Genomic DNA, 9,511 nt, shown 5'->3' with positions numbered 1-9,511 from the left:
GTGGGTTCTAAGGTAAGGGGTGTATAAAAAGGTATGGATTCATTTGTTTTAAATACAGAAATGTATTACTAGGGGAAAGTGGCTTTGCGCGCGCTCTCTCTCTCTCTCTCTCTCTATATATATATATATATATATATATTGGGGGGAAATGCTCTGAATGGCTGCTGAATTTTCATGAGGACTAGAAACAGTATATTCATTTTTTAAAAAACTGATGTGGAAATGTAGAGAACTCAACTGAAAAACAAGAAACCAATGCTGCCCGTTTTACCCATCTCTTATCAGGAAAGCCTTTCTTGATGCCCGGTGCCCCAGGCAAGCAGGGATGGTGCAGGAAGTCACCCTAAAAAAATGGAAATGAGAACAGAAATCCCACAGATAAAACATTACAGGTCAGTGAAAGCCTGGGTAAAAGAGTGGCTAGGGAAACCCAGTCAGATGGGCGGGGTATCATTAATAATAATAATAATAATAATAATAATAATAATAATAATAATAAACAACTGGGCTGGAGACCTACACTGCAAAATTCAGAGAAGTGCAAATTTTGAAGGCTGGTTCTCTGTTTCTGTTTGTGTAAATTAGGCGCACTGCAAATGGAATTAATTGTCCCTCCTGTTCCATTTCTAAAGTGCCCAGGTTGCCAGAACACCTGGTCTGCTTATGTGTTTAGGAAAGTGCAGGAGGAGGCGGGGAAATACATGTGCCAGGAAACAAGATGCACCAAGAGAATCTGCCCCAACAGTTAGGTCGCCAGGGAGGCACAAAGGTCACCCAAAGGACCATCTTTTGGGTGCCAGGCCAATACCCACCTTCATTTCTAGGCATTGGATGGTGGCTTACTGGCCAGCTCTCTTCTGTTTGGGCTGCAAAGGCCAAACAGGTTTTATGGTGGGTTTTTATAGAGTGACGTCACAGAATCATAGTATTGTAGAGTCGGAAGGGACCCCAAGGGTCATCCAGTCCAACCCCCTGCAATGCAGGAATCTCAACTAAAGCATCCATGACCGATGCCCATGTTTTTCTTTTAGAGGCTTATGATGTATTTTTTAATCTTACATTTGTTTATACTGTTGCTACGGTTTGTGTTTTATGTGCTTTGGTAACCTTCTGAACTTTGTAAGTTGCCTTGGAGCTACATTATTATTATTTCTTGTAAGAAATCTGTAGGGCTAATTTTAAAAGACAGAACAACAACAATCCAAGAGCAGTAATCTTTCAGACTCTTCTAACGTTTTCTGGAAGTTTTGTTGTTGTTGTTGTTTTGTTTTTAAAGCTGATTTTAGCTTTTTCTTTTCACCTATTCTGCCCCAGAAGCAGAAGAATTGGCCAATCAGGACATCTGAACTCCAAAGGGTCTCGTCCCCCTAACTTGCTTCTTCTGCTACAATATGGTTCTCCTGATGTTCCCATTGGGGCCATGCTGAGAAGGATCTGCTTTTAAAACCTCTGGCCATTTCCTGGAATATAGAGACCTTCCTACCAGGGTGAGGAGTCCATTCTTCCTCCTTCTCCTGACAGGTTTCTAATCAGATGATGGTGTAAAATGCGATGGGGAGAAACGATTTGCCCATTGAGTACCCAGACACATTGCTTTCAATTGGAAAGAAAGACCAAAATACGGAAACCACTAAAGGGAACCAGAGTTTAATAGAAAGCTCACCAGGCCAGTTGATGGGTGACTGATTCCTCCCAGAGCAGAATCAAAGGTCACATGTGGGGTGGGGGTGGGGTGGCCCTTCCCTTCAGCAGAACACAAACCCGCTTGAGACGGTGGCGCCAACATCCACCATTTTCTTTTTTTAAACAAACAAACAGAAATAGCAAAGGAAGCACAGCAATCCTTTGCAGAAAACGCATCGGCCGAAAGCATCTCCCCAGTCCATCTTTGAAGGCTGGGATTGGGAGGCGCCATGTTTAAGTGGTTCCCCTCCTGTCTGCAGGGCCAGTTTCAGAGAGTGGCATCGGGCAGAGGTATCTTCACCTGCTGCGGCTTGTGCCATCTTCTCCCTGGTGCTGTGCAAAGCTGTTGGGGGGCAGCCCTGAAGGGATTTCGGAGCACAGTGGCAACACAACACACAGGATCCTAAGCTCTGTGTCTCTGCGACGTCCGACTCAGGGCTGGATGTGCACATCCTGGAAGCTAATAAGCCGGGTCTGAACCCTGGAGAGCTTGAGGTTCTGTGGGCGGGTGGTTCATAGCCAGAGGAATTAGGCAGATTATTCTGGAGGAGGCCTAACCCTAACCCACATACATCCACGGACCATTCTTGAACTGTTGTTGCTGATGACCCAAGAGGCCACTGTTGCTAGATTCTTGCTCTGGCCAGGACAGGACAGGGATAGTTTTGCCACAATGAATGACTCACACATCGGATCACCCTTGAGATTGGATTACAGTAGTACCCTGGGTTAAGTACTTAATTTGTTCCGGAGGTTCGTTCTTAACCTGAAACTGTTCTTAACCTGAAGCACCACTTTAGCTAATGGGGCCTCCCACTGCTGCTGCGCCACAGGAGCACAATTTCTGTTCTCATCCTGAAGCAAAGTTCTTAAGCCGAGGTAATATTTCTGGGTTAGCGGAGTCTGTAACTTGAAGGGTCTGTAACCTGATGCGTATGTAACCCGAGGTACCACTGTACTACCATGTGCTCTGCATGAGCTTCCTTCAAGGCTGACCAGGGCTCTGGGGCTCCGTTGCTGGTCAGAGCAGCCCCCCAAAGCCCAAGGATTTACCCTGGGCTGTCCACATGTTGCTACTGGGGATGGGGCAGGTTCAAGGTGATGCTGTGAGGAGCAGAGTCATCCTTCTGAAGGAGTCACAAGGCAGAGCCTGAAAGACTGATAGCCCACTTCTCACTGAGGAACCTGACTTTGATCTCTCATCTTCCCACCTGCATTTGAGCTTTGATCCGAGGCAATGTGCACCCACCAGTTATGAGCATGTCCTGTTTCAGCCCACCAGGAATTGCTACATTAAAAGAATAAATTAAAGCCATAAGCACAGCAATCCATAGCAGGAAACATTTCAATAAAAAAAACATTATCACTTGAAGGTAGGTGTTAAAAATCAGCAAGTGGTGGGTTGAATAAACAGGTTTTCAACAGATGTCAAAACATAATTGCTTGTAGTTTTGTTTTTATGACGACAGCCCAGACTCTTGAAAACTGCTGACGGGAACCCTTGTGATGGTCCTGTAAATGCGCACGGCTCATTGTGCAGTGAGCCAGGATACAGCCCTCTTTACTGTGGCCCCCGAGTTCTGTCGGCTGGGATGCCCCTTCCGTCTTTCAAAGGGCAAACGAAGCACCATCTCTTTCTGCTAGCCTTTGCAGGAGATGCCTGAGAGCATTTGGGCAATGGCAGCTTCTTGGCTTTTCGATCTGATTAACAGGCTATTGTTTCATTCTCCCCAGTAACATTTTATACCACTCTTCTGTTTTGTCACCATGGGATCCGAATCAACAGTGTGGTTTTATAAACACAAAGAAAAATAAAATCGGTGGGCGGGGGAGAACATGAAACTCTTCGGTTGAACACTTCCCCCACCTTTAAAATCCTTAATATATTGACGTTGGCTACTCCATTTTGGAGAGAGCGGCCAAGCAAGAGTCAGGCTAGTGTTTGAGCTAAGCCAGCCAACATTTGGCAGCCAAAATCTGCGTTGGAGATGGGTGCTGGTGGAGACTTCTAAACTTGAGTCTCTGATTTCACATCTATAAACAAGGGAACTGCTGTGAGGCGAGAGTGCCCCCAGTAGCGTGCAGAGTGCCCTACCCAGAGTGCTATCCAGTGTCGGATTTAGGGCAGTTCCCCTGCACGGGGTGCTGAGCCGAGGGGGCACAGAATTGAGAAGATCCATAACTGAGAAGATTCATTTGGGGGAGCCAAGTTTTGGGCTCGCTCATGGTTCCAGACTGCCAACGATTACCAAAGTTCGTCCCTGGTGCTGACTCATTGTAGTCAAACGCCACATGCCAGTGGTTTCATGATGGCAGAGGTGAAGGGTACCTGTCACTGACTGGGGGTGGGGGGAATGACCCACAGACATGTGTAGGTTACACTTGCCTTCCTGCCAACCATCATGGCAGAAGGGGAAGTCCAGCCTGGCTGGAGGAGAAGGAGCTCTAGGGAATTTCTCTTCCCTCCTCCCTCCCCTCTCCTGTCCCACCAGAAAAAAGGCTGAGCTCCAACAGCCAGCTGTCCTAGGGAATGCAGGAGCAAGCAGGGCGCTGCCTACCCCCTCCATCAACCCACACCACCAGCCTTTCTTCAGCCAAGAATGCCAGCAAGGCACAATCAGCCTGGCTTTCACTGGTTAAAAATCACCTGCTCACCACTTCTGGTCTGGCCTTGAAGACATGATCTCCTCCTCCCTTCTCCTTAAAACCCCACCCCTCTGCCCTGCCCTCCACCCTCCCAATGCCTTGTGGATTTCTTTAGTTTGCAATTCTCTCTCTCCTCTTTTAATTGATGTGAGCTACTTTGGGAAGAGTATGGACGCGGGTGGCGCTGTGGGTTAAACCACAGAGCCTAGGACTTGCTGATCAGAAGGTTGGCGGTTTGAATCCCCGTGACGGGGTGAGCTCCTGTTGCTCGGTCCCTGCTCCTGCCAACCTAGCAGTTCAAAAGCACGTCAAAGTGCAAGTAGATAAATAGGTACCGCTCCAGTGGGAAGGTAAACAGTGTTTCTGTGTGCTGCTCTGGTTCGCCAGAAGCGGCTTTGTCATGCTGGCCACATGACCCGGAAGCTGTATGCCGGCTCCCTCGGCCAATAAAGCAAGATGAGCGCCGCAACCCCAGAGTCGGCCACGACTGGACCTAATGGTCATGGGTACTTTTACCTTGCTTTGGGAAGCAACCACTCTCTGAAAAGCAGCAAACAAGCACAGGGCTAAAAGGCAGCTCCCATTTCATTTGCTGGGTGAGTGGGGATAGACCTGTCTGCCTGCCTGCCTGCCGCGGTTTCCCAGTCCTCAAGAATGTGTGGGAAGAGAAACTCTAGACTAGGCAAGGAAATGGGGAAACTTTCTAAAGTGCTGGGAAGAAAGCTTCCCAGCTGAAACACCTTTAAAATGATGCCGTCGTCTGTGTGGTGGAAAGAAAAAACAACAAAAGCATGAATCACCGTCTAAGCTCCACCTGCATCGAAACAAGGTGGTTAGACAAAAAATAATAATCTGGCGACCAACATGATAAAAATGCAATGTGTCTGTGTTTCACCCGCTCACCAGCTTAAGTTGATCCCATTTGTGGTGGTCTCCACCTTAAGAATGTCAGATGACATCCAAATTCTTTGTCAGAAACAATGAATGTGTCCGTGAAACTTTGGTTTCTAGACACGTTGGTACAAACAGTTTGCTTGCTCTGCAATGAATCCTCAACACAAAACTGAGGTGTGAACCAGGATGTCAAGCTTCGGTGTCAAGCTCTTTGAACAAGCCGCCGTCAATTCCGTGTCGTGTGTGTAAATGCCTTCATCTCACATGTCCCAGAAATGCATCCCACTTCTGGCTTTTGCTCCAGCGGGGAGCATTAATTACAGTTTTCCTTTTCAGGAAGCCTCTACTGTAAGAAGAGCCAATTAAGTGACTTATTAGTGTTTTTCTCAACCACTAATTACAGTCATGCCAGCGCAACGTTATCATTATGGAGGGGATGCAACATTCCTCTGAAGCTGGAACTAGGACAGAATGTGAAGACACTGTGGAGCTTGCCGGAGCTGGCATTCGCCTCTAAGGCAAGGCCGACACTTGGACAGCCAAGACTCACCAGCTGGCTGATTGCATGGTATCCTGTGATTAGGATGAGATGTCCGGTTCCTTTTGCTCAAAGCGCCTCTTGATGAGCACTCCATCAAGGATGCAGAGGGGGCTGCAAGAAATGCTTTCAAGGGCAGGGCCGCCCACGTGCTAGAGATGAAGGATGGCCAGCTTGCACCATGAACCAATTTCACCAATTATATTCAGACCCCACCCCTTTATTTCTCTCAAGAGAAAAAACCAAGGAGCAAAAACTAAAGGCAACTTAAAACACAGAAGTAGGTTGATGGAAGAACACCCCGCCTACCAGCTTCACAGACCCCCTTCCCCTGCAGCCTGGCTGGCCACTGTTGATATTTATTTAATTAATTTATTTATATATATATATACAGTGGTACCTCAGGTTAAAGGGACGCGGGTGGCGCTGTGGGTTAAACCACAGAGCCTAGGACTTGCTGATCAGAAGGTCGGTGGTTCGAATCCCCGCAACGGGGTGAGCTCCCGCTGCTCGGTCCCTGCTCCTGCCAACCTAGCAGTTCGAAAGCACGTCAAAGTGCAAGTAGATAAATAGGTACCGCTCCGGCAGGAAGGTAAATGCCGTTTCCATGCGCTGCTCTGGTTTGCCAGAAGCGGCTTTGTCATGCTCGCCACATGACCCGGAAGCTGTACGCCGGCTCCCTCAGCCAGTAAAGCGAGATGACCGCTGCAACTCCAGTCGGCCACGACTGGACCTAATGGTCAGGGGTCCCTTTACCTTTTACCTCAGGTTACAGACACTTCAGGTTACAGACTCCGCTAACCCAGAAATAGTACCTTGGGTTAAGAACTTTGCTTCAGGATGAGAACAGAAATTGCATGGTGGCAGCGTGGCAGCAGCGGGAGGCCCCATTGGCTAAAGTGGTGCTTCAGGTTAAGAACAGTTTCAGGTTAAGAACGGACCTCCAGAACGAATTAAGTTCTTAACCCAAGGTACCACTGTACAAAAGGTCTCAGGGCGCTGCAATTGAGGGCTGGGTTATGCCCTTTACCATTGCTTTAATGCTTATGCATTTATTCAGATCAGAGGATAAGTATCAACCAGTTCTTATTTTCTGTCTTAATGTCCCATCTTTTCTTTCAAAAGTAAACCACGAAGCAAGTTCCTGTCAATTTCCAAATTTCACATAAAATTCCAATACATCACAATTTTTTCCCTTGTTCTATTGACTGCCCACCCCATTTTCTATGGTGTTTCCCTCCTACCCCACCCCTTTCTCCTCAAATATTTTATTGGGGCAGTGGCGAAGGGAGCCAGTGTGGTATAGTGGTTAAGAGCAGTGGACTTGTAATCTGGTGAACCAGGTTCGCTTCCCTGCTTCCTCCACATGCAACTGCTGGGTGACCTTGGGCTAGTCACACTTCTCTGAAGTCTCTCAGCCCCACTCACCTCACAGAGTGTTTGTTGTGGGGGAGGAAGGGAAAGGAGCCGCTTTGAGATTCCTTCGGGTAGTGATAAAGCGGGATATCAAATCCAGACTCCTCTTCTTCGTGGAGTTGGTTCCTGTTGTTGTTGTTTGGTTGTGTCTGACTCTTCGTGACCCCATAGACCAGAGCATGCCAGGCACTCCAGTCTCCCACTGCCTCCCACAGTTTGGTCAGACTCATGCTGGTAGCTTCGACAACACTGTCCAAGCATCTCGTCCTCTGTCGTCCCCTTCTCCTTGTGCCCTCCATCTTTCCCAACATCAGGGTCTTTTCCAGGGAGTCTTCTCTTCTCATGAGGTGGCCAAAGTATTGGAGCCTCAGCTTCACGATCTGTCCTTTCAGTGAGCGCTCAGGGCTGATTTCCTTCAGAATGGATAGGTTTGATCTTCTTGCAGTCCATGGGACTCTCAAGAGTCTCCTCCAGCACCATTAATTCATTCATTAATTAATTCATTAATTCTTCAGCGATCAGCCTTCTTTATAGTCCAGCTTTCACTTCCATACATCACTACTGGGAAAACCATAGCTTTTACTATACGGACCTTTGTTGGCAAGGTGATGTCTCTACTTTTTAAGATGCTGGCCCTCCAAATTGACCAGCACTTGAATGGCTCTTTGAATGACACACTTTGGCTCTTTCCCAGCATATGAAGGTGTTTTTCCACCCACCCACACCTGACTAAAAACAGAATAGCCTGAAACCAGATCAGGCCCAAAAAGGGGCCTTCAGGCAGGATTCACGCCCTACAGCCATCTGCATTCCTGCAGTTTCCTGAAACTGATATTCAGGAGCACTGCTCTTCCAACCGCCCAGGCGCCATCACCTCAGCCCTCCTCTGACACCACAGCCCTCTCACTGACAATACGACTTCGCGATCTGCTTTTGCAGAACAAGTGACACCTCTGCGCCTTCCGGTAGTGCCAGACAGCAGCCGAGCAAAAAAACAGGAGCTGGAGGTGGATTCATAACCTGAAGGGTGTGGACTGAACTCAAGGCATTTGCAGCAGCAGAACCCTTGAAGGTGCTTCATAATAGCATCACAGGCAAGTTCCATGTGGACTAGCACCACTAACAGGAGAAGTAAGCGTCTCTGGCTAGATCCTCCTACACAACAATAGCAGATCTGCAGCCCTGCCTCCGCTGCAGGGGAGAAGCAGGCAGTCAGGAAGGAAACCAAAGCCAGCCCAGGTTTCTTGAGCATGTGGAGACACCCTCTGGCCTCCAGGGCTTGGTGCAATTAGAGGGCTCAGAAGCAGAGTGTGTGCTTAGCCTTAGCGCGTGGAAGGTCTGAGGGTCAGTCCCCAATGTCTCCCGCTTTAAAGACCCCCGTTTGCCAGAGAGAAAGAGGACATTGTGCTGGGATTAAAGGGGCTGACTCAACAGGCAGCTCAGCTTTCTTAGACCGCTCCCCGCCAGCTCTTTTCTTTTTCTTTTTCTTTTTCTTTTTCTTTTTCTTTTCTTTCTTCTTCTTCTTCTTCTAAGCCTCAAAGCTAAAAACTGTTGTTGGGAGGAGGGGCTCAGAGCACCCTAGGCAGCAATTGAAAGCTGGACCATTGTCAAAATAGAGAGATTTGAGAAGTGAGGGTCCCCCACAAAACTGTGTTGGGTGCAGACCTGGTGCTTGCTAACTTGTCCAGAAGTGTCCTGGAGTTTGGAATGAGCTGGCCAAGTTTGCAAATGAAGCCCAAACGTTCAGGGTGGTGAAAAGAGAAAAGGCCCGAAGATGCCCGGAAAAGCAACTCTCCAAACTGGCTGAATGGGTATTTAAAAAACGGCACAAACATTTCAATACTACGAGGGAGCTAGAGGTAGCAATGCTTCTGAATACTTGATCTTGGAAACCTCTGGAGGGGAGAGTGCAGGATGCTGAACTAGATAGGACCCCTTTGGCCTGATCCCGAAGGCTCTTCTGATGTTAATATCAAAAGGGCTGTCACATGGAAGATGGAGCAAACTTGTTTCCTACTGCTCCGGAGGGTAGGACCGAAACCGACGGATTCAAGTTACACGAAAGGAGAGTCCAACTAAACGTTAGGAAGGACTTTCTGACAGTAAGATCTGTTTAACAGAGGAACAGACTACCTCAGAATGTAGTGGACTGACTCTCTCCTTCATTGGATGTCCTGTTAAACAGAGATGGGATGGCCATCCACCAGGGTAGATTTAGTTGTGATCCCTGCATCACAGGGGGTTGGTCTAGATGACCCTTGGGACCCTTCCAACTCTACAGTTCTGTAAGAAAGAAGGAAGTGCAAAATATCGTCACTTCTCAACTATTTATCA

The sequence above is a fragment of the Podarcis raffonei genome, chromosome 16, assembly GCF_027172205.1.
Source record: "Podarcis raffonei isolate rPodRaf1 chromosome 16, rPodRaf1.pri, whole genome shotgun sequence".
NCBI lineage: Eukaryota > Metazoa > Chordata > Lepidosauria > Squamata > Lacertidae > Podarcis > Podarcis raffonei.
The sequence above is the reverse complement of the archived record's forward strand: the minus strand, read 5'-3'. Positions refer to the sequence as shown.